Here is a 14,731-nt window from a genome sequence, read left to right as displayed (position 1 = left end):
TCCTGAGGCTTTGCATTATGTCCATGTACAGGCGCAGAGCGCGGACGGGACAGAGAAAAGCCAGGGCTGGGTCTGCCTCCTCCGAAGGCAGCGCTTGCAGGTTCACCACCCGGTCCCAGAAGGGAGTGGTAGGAACCTTGGGCACGTATCCGGGCCGGGGTCTCAGGAACACGTGAGAGTTAGCCGGGCCGAATTCTAGGCACGATCCGTCGACCGAAAATGCATGCAGGTCCCCAACCCTCTTGATTGAGGCCAATGCAACCAGGAGTACTGTTCTACAGGACAGAATTTTTAACTCCGCTGACTGCAAAGGCTCAAGGGGTGGTCTCTGAAGTGCCGAAAGGACCAGAGACAAATCCCAAGAGGGTATAGAGAGCGGACGAGGAGGATTTAGTCTGCTCGCCCCCCTCAGGAACCTGACGATCATGCTTTCCCAGCAACTGCATCGTGATGTGCGGCAAAAGCAGCAACATACACTTTAAGGGTGGAGGGAGACAGCCTTTGCTCCAACCCATCTTGCAGGAAGGAAAGCACGGCTCTGACCGAGCAAGTTCGGGGGTTCTCCTCGTGAGAAGAACACCACTCAACAAACAGGTTCCACTTCAATGCATAGAGGCGCCTCGTAGAGGGGGCTCTAGCAGAAGTGAAGGTGTCGACTACCGCGGGGGGTACCAGGGACCAGACATGGAGTTTTCAGAGGTCTGAAGGCGGGTGCCATAGGGTGCCCCGTCTCTGAGAGAGCAGGTCCTCTCTCAGAGGAATGGGCCAAGGAGGGGCTGTCGCGAGGAGCACTAGTTCGGGGAACCAGGTCCGGTTGGGCCTATACGGCGCAACTAACAAGACCTGCTCCTCGTCCTCCCTGACCTTGCACAAGGTTTGTGCAAGAAAGCTCACTGGGGGAAATGCATACTTGCGTAGGCCCCGGGGCCAGCTGTGTGCCAGAGCATCCGTGCCGAGGGACCCCTCGGTCAGGGAACAGAACAACTGGCAGTGAGACGTGTCTGGGGCGGCAAACAGATCTAGCTGTGCGGTCCCGAAGCACCTGAATATCAGCTGGACCAGCTGGGGATGGAGTCGCCATTCTCCCGGTAGCACCCTCTGCCGTGAGAGCTCGTCGGCTGCACGGTTGAGCAGGCCCGGAATGTAAACAGCACGAAGCGACCTCAGATGCTTCTGACTCCAGAGGAGGAGATGGTGGGCGAGTTGTGACATGCGACGGGTGCATAGACCACCCTGGCGGTTGATGTACCCAACGGTCGCAGTGCTGTCCGAACGGACCAGTACATGCTTGCCTAGTAGCAGCATTTTGAAGCAGCCCAGCGCAAGATGTACTGCTAACAACTCGAGGCAGTTGATGTGCCAATGCAGTTGAGGCCCCATCCTCAGACCTGAAGCTGCATGCCCGTTGTACGTGGCCCCCCAGCCGGTGGCAGAGGCAACCGTGGAGACCAGAGAATGCCTGGACACTTGTTCTAGGGGAACACCTGCCCGAACAAACAAAGGGTCCGACCACAAGCTGAGAGTTTGGCAACAGTGCGGGGTCACTTGGACCCGGCACGAGCCGCTCTGCCACGCCCATCTCGGGAATCAATCGTGGAGCCAGTGTTGGAGCGGCCTCATATGAAGCAATCTGAGCGGCGTTACCACGGCTGCAGATGCCATATGCCCCAGGAGCCTCTGAAAAGTTCCAGTGGTGCCGCTGTTCTGCATCTGAGCGTGCTCAAACAGTTCAACACTGACTGCACGCGGGCCTCAGTGAGGCGCGCTGTCATGTTGATCGAGTCCAGCTCCATACCGAGAAAAGAGATCCTCTGCCCAGGGGTGAGTTTGCTCTTTTCCCAGTTGACCCGAATCCCTAGGTGGCTGAGGTGACTGAGCACCATATCCCTGTGTTCGCACAACTGCTCTCTCGACTGGGCGAGAATAAGCCAGTCGTTGAGGTAGTTGAGAATGCGAACACCACGCTCGCACATGGGAGCAATGGCCGCCTCTGCGACTTTTGTGAAGACACGGGGCGACAGGGCCAGCCCAAAGAGTAAGACTTTGTACTGATATGCCCGTCCCTCGAACGCAAAGCGAAGAAACGGTCTGTGTCGAGGGAGAATCGGACATGAAAGTACGCGTCCTTCAGGTCGATCGCTGCAAACCAATCTTGGGGACGGATGCACTTGAAATGCGTTTCTGCGTAAGCATCTTGAACGGCAGCCTGTGAAGGGACCGGTTCAGGACACGCAGGTCCAAGATAGGTCGTAACCCACCACTTTTATTGGGTACAATGAAGTACGGGCTGAAGAAGCCAGTCTTCATATCGGCTGGAGGGACCGGCTCGATTGCGTCCTTCGCCAGTAGGACTGCAATCTATTCCTAGTGAAGGCAGGGGACGCCGGGTGAACTGAATCGCATAGCCGAGTCTGATGGTACGGATGAGCCAGCGAGACGGGCTGGGAAGCGCAAGCCAGGGTCCCAGACACCGTACAAGCGGGACCAACGGCACGACAGACGTACCCGAGGTGGGGCAGCGCGGCGGAATGCAGGGACCCGACTCGGACGGCATAGCGGCCCAAAGTGGGGTCTGAGTGTGCAACACTAACCTGACTCCACCGATCGGTAGGGGATGAGTGAGACGGCATAGGTGCGGCCTCGAGCACATCAGGCTACCGCTGGCGAAGCAAGAGAGGGTGGCAAGGCATAACGTCACACACCGCCAACCTCGCTCTCTTGGGACCCAGAGATAGAGAAGCTGCTTTTGCTGAGAATTTGGTATCGCTGGCTGGACGCCAGTGGCGGAACAGAATGATTCAACAAAAGTTCTCCACCCGGCCCTCCTCCGGGGAAGAGCAGCTGACTCTGGGTCGCCCGTCTCAGGGCTGCAAAGCTCAACGTCACAGTAGAGCTGGCTGTGGCGGAGTTTTTTTGTTTTGTTTTGTTTTTCGCAGGGGACTGACACCCTTGGCGACAAACAGACTGAGGGGCAGCCCACCAGTGACTCAGGGAGCACATTGTGGCAAGCTTTTTGGTTACCTCAGCCTGAATTTGAACTGCGGAGAACCGCTGGGCACAGTCTCCAACAGTGTCGCCGAAAGGCCACCTCATGAGATGGGAGCATCGAGAAAGCAAACTATGGCAATGTCTCATACCACTGCAAGGTTTAGCCAGGGGGCGCTTCTGGACCACTAGGGTGGACATCATCTGGCCGAGGGCCAGCGCTGTGACTTAAAACACAGTCAGTCACCAGGCGCAGCTCAACCCTGACTCAGAACTACCCTGCAGGGAAAAGGCGGTCTGCAGTAGCACTGCCGCCCCATCATTGAGGGTAGTGAGAGAGGAAAAACTTTCTGCAGCTTTTGGCACGTTTGGCTTGCCATATTGGCATCAAAATGCTTCCATAGTGCAAAAAGTTTTTCACACACATCCAGGAAGGCACAGGTGCGGGGCAAGGCGATTACGCGTCGCACTGCGCCCCCAGTGTAACCCGGGAAAGCATGGCTGTCAAGTCTGAATCTGATTCACCATGAGCATGCACACCATTATAGTGGAGCTCAGCATCATCTTCATTTCCAGAGCGTGACAACCCTCTCTCTGATGTAGCAATCGACGTCTATCCTCTCCTGGAGCCCCAAATGAAATGCTAGGTCCATCATGAGAATGACCAGCATCCCATCCAGAAGCTGCCAGGCATGCGAGACAGTCTGAACGGCACACAGCTGGCTGATAGCTTAACCTTAATGAAAAAGGCAAGACGAACAATGTGCTGACGTGATTATGTTCTCATAAGAGAATACAACCACCTACAAACTAGGGCTGGGGTAAACGATTATTAATTAAACGATTAGTCTGTCGATTATTTTATCGATTAGTCGACTAATCTAACGACTAATTGAACGATTCTTTTTTGTAACATGGAAATTGCAGGAGTGCACATTCAATGCACAACAATTTTGATCTGGTTCTTACAGAGTATCTACACTGTAAAATGTTTGGTAGGCTACTCAAATGAGCCCTATCACACTTGGATGTGGTGCTCATTTTAATGTTTTCAGTGCTCATAAAAAACATCCTGACTGATTTTTCGGTTTTGTTGACGGGGGTGGGGTTTACATGCGCTTCATAAGGCACACACGCACATTTGCACACACACGCGCAAGGTCTCTCGCTCTCTCCCTCGCTGCGCGCGCTACACGGTTTGGAGCTCGCGAGCTCTAGATTCCGGGAGATTTTAACTAATTTGCGGTCATCAGGGAGCCGCTATCACTATGCGGGAGACTTGGGATGTCAACTCCATTTGACAAAGAGCGCAAATAACGACACCTTTACGTTTGGGACTAAATTTGAAGTATTCCCATACCTTCGATGATTTAGTGCGAGCTGGGTTTTTTTAGGACTTTTTCTTTTGTTGGGACTTTTGCATGGCTTTGTTGTGAATTCTGTGAAGAGGTTGCTGTTTCGTCCTCGATTCTGCAATGTTTCGGTCTCCCACGTGTGTGTGGCGAGCTGTACCGCCGGGAACGGTGCAAAAAAATAAATACATAAATAAATAAAGAAGCGTCGACAAAAAAATATGACGTCGACGAATTTTTGACGTCGAAGCGTCGACGTCATCGACGCGCCGCTACAGGCCTACTACAAACAGAGTCTCACATGTATGCGATGCGATAGAGGAGTGAGGGGCCCACACGGATTGGTTACCGGGCGGGGAAGCCCTCACTATAATCCTCCGGTCACCCTGGCTATACGCAGAAGAAGCCCTTTTCTGAAGCACCAGGAAAAGAACTAGATCAGGGCATAGGCGAGGGGACTCCACCTCGTTTGAGGCACTTGAGTCTCGACTGGACATCTAGATCGCCGAACGACGCACGCTGGGTTGCCGTGACAACCCGCTCTGTCAGCTGGCAGCTCGACGGCACACGGCACGCTGATCAATTAAACCTTAATAAGAAAGGCAAGACGAACAACGTGCCGACGTGGTCATGCTCTCAGAGAGAACATAAACCACCCACGAGCACAGTTTCAGCACACTTAAGCCTAGGCATGTGAAACAGTGATCGTGGCCGTCACATGAGGATAGGAAACGACCGTATCCAGAAACACACGGTTTGAAGGACACTGTCTGCACTGTAACACCAACACCAGCTTTGAAGAGGCGTTCCCCTGAAGAGCAGACTCGTTTTCTTCTTTGAAGTTGAAGACTGTCAGAAGATTGTAGAGCAGGAACAGTAGAACCGCTCGGCTCCGAAGCGAAAGACAATATCCGACACACCTGCTGCTCGTTATATGCTGGCGCTGCAAGGAGAGCAGCTGATGCAATTATCGCATGCCAATATGCATTGGCTCGTTTTAATACTCTCGAATTAGATTGGCCTCTCAAGGCGATCCCAATTACGTCGTCACGTCGACGTTACGTCGAACGTGAGCGACTGAAAGGGAACTTTTTGCTATTTATTACTACACGTTTTAATGCTGCATATAAATGATTCAATATCATTCTTTGTGTTCCTTAATGAAAAACAGTGAAAAATCTGCCTAGAATATATTTTTGAAAAAAAAAAATGTAATTACTGTATTCTCTTTGTTGATATGGTTTCTCTAACTGAAAAAAATTAATTTTAAGTCATTTCAGAGCAAATACATAAATAATAAGATATACTGCTATTGCATGTCATCAAATATCTGAAAAATATTACGATGTTTTTATATTGCCCAAGTGTAAAAATTGCAAGTGTTTGTTAATAAGGATGGGGAGAGCAAAAACAGATACAGAGAGATACAGAGTGTAAGAAAGACAGATAAGCGCTGAGATTTTGATTTGGTTTCCCATTTTGTATCCATGCATAACCAAGAACCGAAAACAAACAGAAGTAGAGCAGTTCAGTGTGTGTGAGAGTGTGGTGAGCTTTAATTAGAGATGTCAAAGTGGTGGCTAACCTCCATGAGATCCCGCTTTCATAATAATGCATCTCTCTCTCATTCAGGAGGCTGCCGCACTCATGACCTTAAAGAAATGGTGTGTGTGTGTGTGTGTGTGTGTGTGTTTGAGTACATGAATTGAACCTGACCACAGTAATTGACCCTTTGGCTAAACCCTGCGCTCCTTGTTTACTGTTGTACGCTGCAGGCAAGCTTTACAAAACTACCCATAAGAATCAAGTGAATATTTCAGTGAACACTAGCGTGGTTTTCAGTAAAATACGCTCATAAAGCATTTGGGCTGGAATGAAGTGTGACATTGCAAAGCAATTTTTATCTACTTCTAATATGTTTACATCAGATTTCAAAAATGAAAACTATGCCATCATTTACTCATCCTAATCCATAAGACTTTTGAATATTCTCTCATCATTTTTGTCCCTCAATTGAAAGTATATAATACACATATCAAAAAGTACAAAAAGACATAAAAAGTAATTATGTGAATTGAGCAGTTTAATCGAATTCGGCATGCTGAAAAGACATTACTCAGGCTATTAGTCATATAAAAACATTGATCAATGCACATGCATAGAGCTTATGCGATATATGCATAATTTCTCACATAATTTCTATTTCTCACACAAAGCAACTGAATGGCTTCAGAAGACTAAGTTGGAACACACCAAATGTTGACTATTTTCATGGCAGGCCTACTTTTATAGTGCTTTTTTTGTCTTTTTTTGAGGTTGGAATTAATAAATCAACACCACTTTCCTTCTATAGAAAAGATCAGCTCTGGTATTTTGCTTAACAATTTGTGCTAACAAAGAAAATAATGACATATGGATGATGGTGATGACAGTTTTAATTGTGCGTCAACTATTCCTTTCAAAACAATAATGCAATTCACAATCTATAAAATAAAACCTTTCAAAGGAAAATTGTTCCCGCTATTGTTCCCTCGAATGTGTGTTACGGAATACTATTGCAGCAACTGACAATTCAGAGGGGACAGACTCCGTCTTCACAGAACTGCAGCCAGATTACACACACACACACACACACACACACACACACACACACACACACAAAACAACAGAATGAAATCTTTTCCACCCCTAACTTCACTCAAAGAAATGAATTCTGCAGCAACCTAGAACAGACAGAGTTTGGCGTCTGGACACAACAGCTATAATCATCACATACACACACACATACACACACACACTCAAATCCAGTTTTTACAAGGAGTTAAAAAAAAAGGAATGTGAGGGAAAACTGAAGAATTCTAGGCATGTCATTTTCAGTCTTTAATTACCCATCTGAGAAAAACACATCACACCCCTTTCTCTTACACGCACACACACACACACACACACACACACACCTGTATCTCTGCAGGAAGAGGTGCTTCTCACATTCAGTAGAGGATCTTATCTGCAAAACAGAGAAAAAGACAGTTTGAGAATTCACATTAAGTCAATAGAAATAATATTAGACAGAAATGCCAAAATGCACAACACAAACTCTGACTGACAGTTTTAGCAGCTGAAAATAAAATGATAAATAAACCACACAGAACAGAAGTAAATATGACCTGCTAAATAATCCAACTGTGCAAATCAAAAACAGAGAGCACAGCTCTGTGAAGCACATCCCGCTGAGGGCGAGAGAAAGCGAGAGACAGACTGGTAAGATTAAAGGCTTTTATTTAGCTGCAGAAACAGGGAGGAACATGTACAGTCGGAGTAAACTGCTGCTCATAACTGCATCCAAAAGTGCCATAAAAGAGCATCCAATCAGTGTCATGGAAAAAACAAGCAAACATAAAACACTATTAAAGCGCACAAAAAACATATACACATTAACACAGATGAATGCTGGGAAAGAGGCAATTCGAGATCACATTTCAGAGAGGAGAAATCTTGCACACACACACACACAGGCTTCATATCAAAGACTTGCTTTCCAGCACATTGCACTGTGAAAACAGCTGCCAAATGACAGAGAAGAAAAGAGGGAGGAAAAGAGAGCGAGATAGTGAGAACGAGTGCAAAAGGCAACAGAGAGGAAAAGAAGAAAGAGAAAACCCACAGCACTATGGGTTTCCATCAACATCTGTATAAACAATCTGTGTGCATACTAGAAGCTTTGAGACGCACTTATTAGTTGGTCACAGTTTGCACTTCCTTCAACACACATACACGTTTACCTTGCTATCTGATTTACCTTTCTTTTTTTCCCCCATGTACTCTTAAAGTAACACTATGTAGTTTTTCAACCTTCATAATATATTTCCAAGACCCTTGTGATGGTACATCGACTTACAATAGGTTAAATGACACTTCTGCCATAGCCTGACGTGGTCTGTATCGCTTTTACTTGCACTATGTAACTTCGGGTATCGGGTAGTAACCGGAGCACAAAAAGAACTACAAAATTCGACTGCTTTACGGCATACATCACTTCACCCACCACTTCCTCAAATTGTCTGTGGCCATTGTTGATTCCAAAGCCGGTGCTGGATAAACAGTCAGTGTGCGCGTGCGACAGTAGGCTGCGGTAGGCTAAATTATTTACGACAGCATGCATGGACAATTCTGCTTCCAACCTGTAGGGCGACCGCAGAGGAAAAGTTCCTTGGTGTTGCTTTAAGTTTGCCAATAGGGTTACAGCTTATTGCCATAGAAGTACCTAACTCTAAATCTAGATATCTAAATCTAAGTATCTAAACCTGGATCTGAGTTCTGAATATGGAGAGGGGTTTATAAAAATGCCCCAAAAGAAAAGGAAAATCACAAATGAGATCTCTTTAATAAGCCAATTGTCTCTCTTAGACAGCAATGAGATTAACTGGAGAATAACTGGAGACTTTTGCTTAAGTCTTCTGCTGCTTTGAGAAGAAGACCCAAGTAATCCCAAATGTGGTTTCTCATGTTTTAGATGAGATTTCATCAGTTACTAAAAAGATTTACCAAAATAATAATTTCTGCAATCAAAAGTCAGAGATTTCAATATCACATCTCAAACATTTCTCATTAAAGTCTCCCAGAATAGCTATGCTATTCACATACATTTTATAACTAGGTAGGCTAATACTTCACTATAAGATATCATTCATTAACATTCGATAATGCTTTATGAAATGAAGTTCCAAACGTAGGTTCGGGAGGAGCCTAAACATTCAGTCATCATTACGAGCTATAAGCAGCAGACTGTAACGGTCACCAGCTGGAGTGCCCTTGAGAGCCACCAGAGGGCACTCCACATCAGACTATTGTCATTCCCTCATAAACTACATTTCCCATAACTCACTGCCCGGTCTCATCATCCCTGATTGCATCCACCTGTGTCTCAGTACCTTGTCAGTCTCAGCCTATTAAAACTATGTACACATTCATTCCCTGCGAAGTCTTGTTTAGTGTCACACTGCAATTCCAAGCATTCTCCCTGGTTTCATGTCTCTTGGTTTTTGGATTTCTTGCCTGTTCCGTGGATTACTCTTTTGCCCTTGTTCCCTACCTTGTTGTGTTTGTTTGTATGGACTGCCTGCCTGTGTTTGACCCTGCCTGTACTTTGGATTACCCTGTTCAACAAATACTGCATTTGGATCCACAACCTTTGTGTCTCAGAGCAGTTCGTGACACAGACACTGCGTCATCCCATTGAGAAATACTCCTCCTCCCCGCCTCCTCCTCTAATTCTTTCTTTCCTCCTATAGGGGGGTTTTAAACTCGGAGTTTGAGCCGAGCCTCAGGTTCTAGCGTCCTCTAAGGACAGCAAACCAAGTTAGTTTACAATTAACCTTTAAAACTCAAATGGCAGGTGAACTAGTGAAATATATACATTACATTAATACATTTGACAGCCGCTTTTATATGAAGCTATTTAAATTATTAATTGTATTGTATTGTATTGTATTGTATTGTATTATTCTGCACATTTTATCAGTTCATGCATTCCCTGAGAATCAAACCCACTGACGTCACTATCGCTTCTTTACTGTTCGAGCAGGACTGATATCGACTAACAATGAGCAACACATTTCTTCAGCATTTATTAATCTTTGTTCAAGTTATAGTCAATAGAAACACAATTGTTCATTGTTTTTTCATATAAGTTCAAAGTGCATTAATTAATATTAACAGATACGACCTTCAATATCAATTAATTCAGAAGTATTGTTTATTGTTAGTTCATTTTAACATAGGTAACTAATGTTAACAAATGGAACCATACAGTAAAGTCAAGTGTTATCCGTAACTCTTTAAACTCTTACTCTCTAATCAACAATTGTCTCATTTGGGTCTGTTTTTACTTCTATTTTAGGAAACACATCTGATACAAAGTTGATGAATGAAACAGGCTATCACTGAAGTCTCATGAGACCCCAAAAGGCCTGGTTGAGATGCCTTAGCACATTGTGCTTTTCGGAAGGAGGGGCTTCATAGAGACCGGAACTAAACAGGGCTGTGTTTACCAAAAGCATAGCAAGCCTAAGTTGATCGTAGAGACTATTGGTGGCAAATGTTCTACGATCAACTTAAGCTTACGATGCTTTTGGGGAATGCAGCCCAGAGCGTTACTGACAGACTGGGAAGAGAGGTGCTGCTGCAACAATCTAAAATATGTGAAAAATAATGTATATTTTGAATTGGAACATTCAAGCATGATAACCTATTCAAGCAGACCCCCAAAACAAAATCAAGACTTTGTAAAAGGGCATAATAGGTCATCTTGAAACTAATTATAATGACTACAAGAAATGTTGTTGTAGGAAAGTTTCAGAAATTTGTCCCCAATAGTACAGCTACAGTAGGTCAGAAATGCACATACAGCACTTCAGCTAATAGTCCATTTCTTCTGTGCCGCCGCTGATCAAAGAAAATGCTGACATACGTCAAACACAGCTGAGAAGAAGGCTGCTCTGATACTGCTTATATGAAGAGTGACAAGTAAGCATAGATTATATCATTCCCTAATAACCACCACAAGATTAAACATGATGAAACACCATAAATCAATGCTGTCACGCCACACAAACACACAGCTAAAGGTTATGTGAGAATATGATGAGGAATATTCCTGACTGACTTTGTTGGGACAAATGTGGAGGAATACTGTTTACATAAAACATACCAGCAAGGAAACGTTTACCTAAAATAATAATAATACTGATAAAAATAATAATCCCACAAGGCCACAACATATTGTTAATGTTGTTTATGTTTTTAGTTGGTTTTTTTTACATTAAGAACATTTTGCCTTGTTTATACAAACGTTCTGGAAACCGTACGCAGAATGTTATAGTCCATGAGTCATATGGAAACTGAATTCATTCATTGTAACTGAATAAAAAATAGCAACCAGCAAGTTCTTTACAACAATAATTTATGCCATAAGACAATCATTTAAATAATAATGACATCATTTTCATAAGTAAATAATGGCATCATTTTCATTATTGGGTGAACTATCCCTTTAAGTGTATGAGAAATGTTTAAGATCTAGGGCAAGAAAGCATTGCAGAAGAAAAAAGGCATGTAGCCTGGCTCAGGAACACACACGGAGGAGCATTCTTGTCCCTCTCGTTGTGTGAGAGCCAAAGGCACAGCACAAGAGCTGAAAAGAGCCCCAAACTCATTTCCTGTTCCAGCAGCAGACAGGAATTGGGGGAGGGAGATTGGGGGCGTCACTAAAAACCAGTCCATCCTCCTCAAACATGATTGCCAATGCCAAACATCTGGAGTGGTCTCTCTCTCTCTCTCTTTCTCTCTTTCTCTCTCTCTCTCTCTCTCTCTCTCTCTCTCTCTCTCTCTCTCTCTCTCTCTCTCTCTCTCTCTCTCTCTCTCTCTCTCTCTCTCTCTCTCTCTCTCTCTCTCTCTCTCTCTCTCTCTCTCTCTCACACACACACACACACACACACACAGAAAAAGCATGAAGACATACAACTAGTACAGCCCTGCACCACTTTGGATAATGTTTCACTGATGTCATTATGGGGATGGTGACATTCCACAGCTCTGGTTCAGTGATGCCATAATCTTTGTGTGTATCTCATAGGTGTGGGAACTGACTGGCTCAAGCTAAAGCAGGGCTCAACATTTGTTTCGGCTGGTTTGGACAACATTTTTATTAGCCACCATAAGAAAATTAATTATTTTAGTAACATAATATACATCCACTAAAATTATATATAATATTTTATTTTAGTGATATTTAAAGCAGTGGAACAACAACATTTAATACATCTCATAAAACCAGATTTTAAAATTCTACTATCAATTTGGGTGGGTGGGGATTGAACTCTGGCAGCAGAAGTGAAGTGTACTGGGCTGGGCTGAGTGTTGACTTGGCCACCATACTCTTTTTGGAGTATTCACTAAACGGAAAACTCCTAACGGTTTTAGGAGTTTTCACTAAAACCGTATGGCATAGCTGTATGTTTGTCTGGCATGACAGATCATCATCAGACCTTATTGTTTTAGGTTCGATATACTCTACCATTTCCAAAGATTTTTTGAAAGAAGTCTCTTATGATCAAAAACGGTAATATCGTGAAAAATTATTACTGTTCAAAATTACTGTTTTTTGTTATATATTTTAAAATGTAATTTATTTCTGTGATGTCAATGCTGAATCTTCAGCACCATTACTCCAGTCTTCAGTCACATGACACTTCAGAAATCATTCTAATAGGTTGATCTGGTGCTCAAGAAAATATTATCAATCTTGAAAAAAGTTGTAACAAGCAGTAAAATGTACAGTATTGAAGATTGTAACTATATATTTTGTACACCTAGCCTTTAAAAAATATAGGTGCAGGATTCTTGTGACCTCAACATAGATCCCAGAACAATGAATAGAACGGATGGGCCACAATAAACAAGACTTGAAGCCATGAGAGCTTGAGACACACACACACACACACACACACACAAGAAAGTTGATAGCTAGACACAACAAAGAACTGGCCAGAAACATTGGGTGTTTATGTGTGTCAGTGTGTGTATAGAAATAAGCATATAACAGCCAGCCGGATGAGTCCATTGTTCCCAGTCTTTCCTCTGAAAAACAGTTTTGCAAAATGCAAAAATGTGTGTGTTGACCTGTGGACATACATTTTAAACTAAGCATTACCAAATTACAGCAAATTCTTGATATTACATAATAAAACAGCTTATACAGGGCTTATCTCTCCCTCTCTCTCTATATTTCATTTCTGTGAAACTCTGTAACTCCTGATCAGATTGTGCAGCAATATATTTGCACTAATACCCATTAAAACCAGCAGTCTGCAATTTAGCAGGCCTTTGGCCAACAGATTTTTAGACAAGTCTGTAGGCTATTCAAAGTAGGGTCGTACAATACATTCAACTACCCAGAGACATGTTTCCCAAAAGCATTGTTAGCCAAGTTAATTATGGTCACGAGTTCTGTCGATAGCAATAGTTCAACGATTGAGAATTTCCCGAAACCATAGTTCCAATGAACTAGGGGTGGGAATCACAGGGTACCTCACAATACGATACTATACACGGCTCACGATACCGATATTGTCACGATACAACAATTCTGCGATAATCAATACATTGCTAGACAATCCTATAATGATACATCACGATATCTGCCTAAATATGAAAACAAAATGGTTTTTTCTCTTTATTCAAGTCCAAACTGTTAGAAAACAGCACAAAAAGTTTTTCAGTCAGTAAATTAAATTGAACATTTTCAATGAGATCAGGGTGATGGCGTTGCAAGTTGGCTTTGCATGTTTGTGGTATTACCCGTGCACTTTACTTTTACCAGGCAGTTCTTGTATATTGCGTACTCTTTGTCGATTTTGTTTGTCCCATCAATGGTATAAAAGCCAAAGTGGGTCCAGACTTTGGACTTTAACTCACAATGCTGTCCGCCATTATGTTAAAAACCTCTTTTTCTTAGTTAACTTATGTTCACGTTTCCCTCATTCATGTCTTGAGCGCCACCTCGAGGAGCCATGAAGTAGCGACGCATGGGATCAAGGAAATCCATTTAGAGCGCATTATTTTATTAATTAAAATATTGTTATTTGGCGCCAGCGTATCGATTCTCATTTCGTACGGAGAAGGACAGTGATATCAATATTTTGTACCACCTCTACAATGAACATTTGCAAACAACATTGCAAATTTGTTTGGTTGGAACTACAGCTCAACCTGTAGCTAGAATAGAGAAAAATGAAGAAAAGAAAAAAAAACCGAGCAAGCTAACATGTAGTACAATCTACATCTTTCATTTAATTTTATATGTAAACACACACACACATACACAGATTTCAATTTATGCAAAACAATCGAGAACAAAAATAGCGAAGTAGTCCTCCACGTGTCATGTTTGTTATTTAAAATCTGACATTCATTCAATCTCGAGCTATAGCCTATTTTAATCTCGCAGAAGTTATCAAACTTGTTTTATTAAAAGTTGTAAATAAAATAAAGATTTTACAAGAAAATACTATTTCAATCTTTCTACTTCAAAATGTTACATTTAAATCAATGTGTTTCTTTGTGCAATTATTTGTGAAATGTACTGGCAATTTCTGAGTGAAAACTGTATCAAAGTAAAGTGTACATCACATTTGTTTCAGTGTACTCCATCACCTCCACATCATTAATAAAACTTATTGAAACAAAACGGTTCAAACGTTGGATGTCGGGAAACAGTCGTGAGCTAGTTCACATTTAATTCGGTGGGATTTTTTTCTTCAAGATCTCAACTGTCTACCACATTCAAATAGGAAAAGTAACCCAAAACAGTAAACTATAATCAAATCTATATCAAA

General features: G+C 43.3%; 1 protein-coding gene across 7 annotated transcripts in view; it reads right to left on the bottom strand.

The window, feature by feature from the left end:
- apbb2b (amyloid beta (A4) precursor protein-binding, family B, member 2b) overlaps positions 1 to 14,731 on the bottom strand; it is a 60,035-nt gene that overhangs the window by 33,215 nt on the left and 12,089 nt on the right. For 6 of the 7 annotated variants that reach the window (XM_056256884.1, XM_056256887.1, XM_056256886.1 and 3 more), the window contains exon 2: positions 7,295 to 7,344. The exons of the other annotated variant lie outside the window; for it this stretch is intronic. The gene's annotated coding sequence lies outside the window, so the exon portion shown is untranslated. The remainder of the gene's footprint in view (positions 1 to 7,294; positions 7,345 to 14,731) is intronic. 7 annotated transcript variants of the gene reach the window in all.

Source organism: Rhinichthys klamathensis, unplaced genomic scaffold (assembly GCF_029890125.1).
Source record: "Rhinichthys klamathensis goyatoka isolate OS25496 unplaced genomic scaffold, OSU_Roscu_1.1 h1tg000133l_1, whole genome shotgun sequence".
Taxonomy (NCBI): domain Eukaryota; kingdom Metazoa; phylum Chordata; class Actinopteri; order Cypriniformes; family Leuciscidae; genus Rhinichthys; species Rhinichthys klamathensis.
This window is presented reverse-complemented; position numbering and strand designations above follow the sequence as displayed.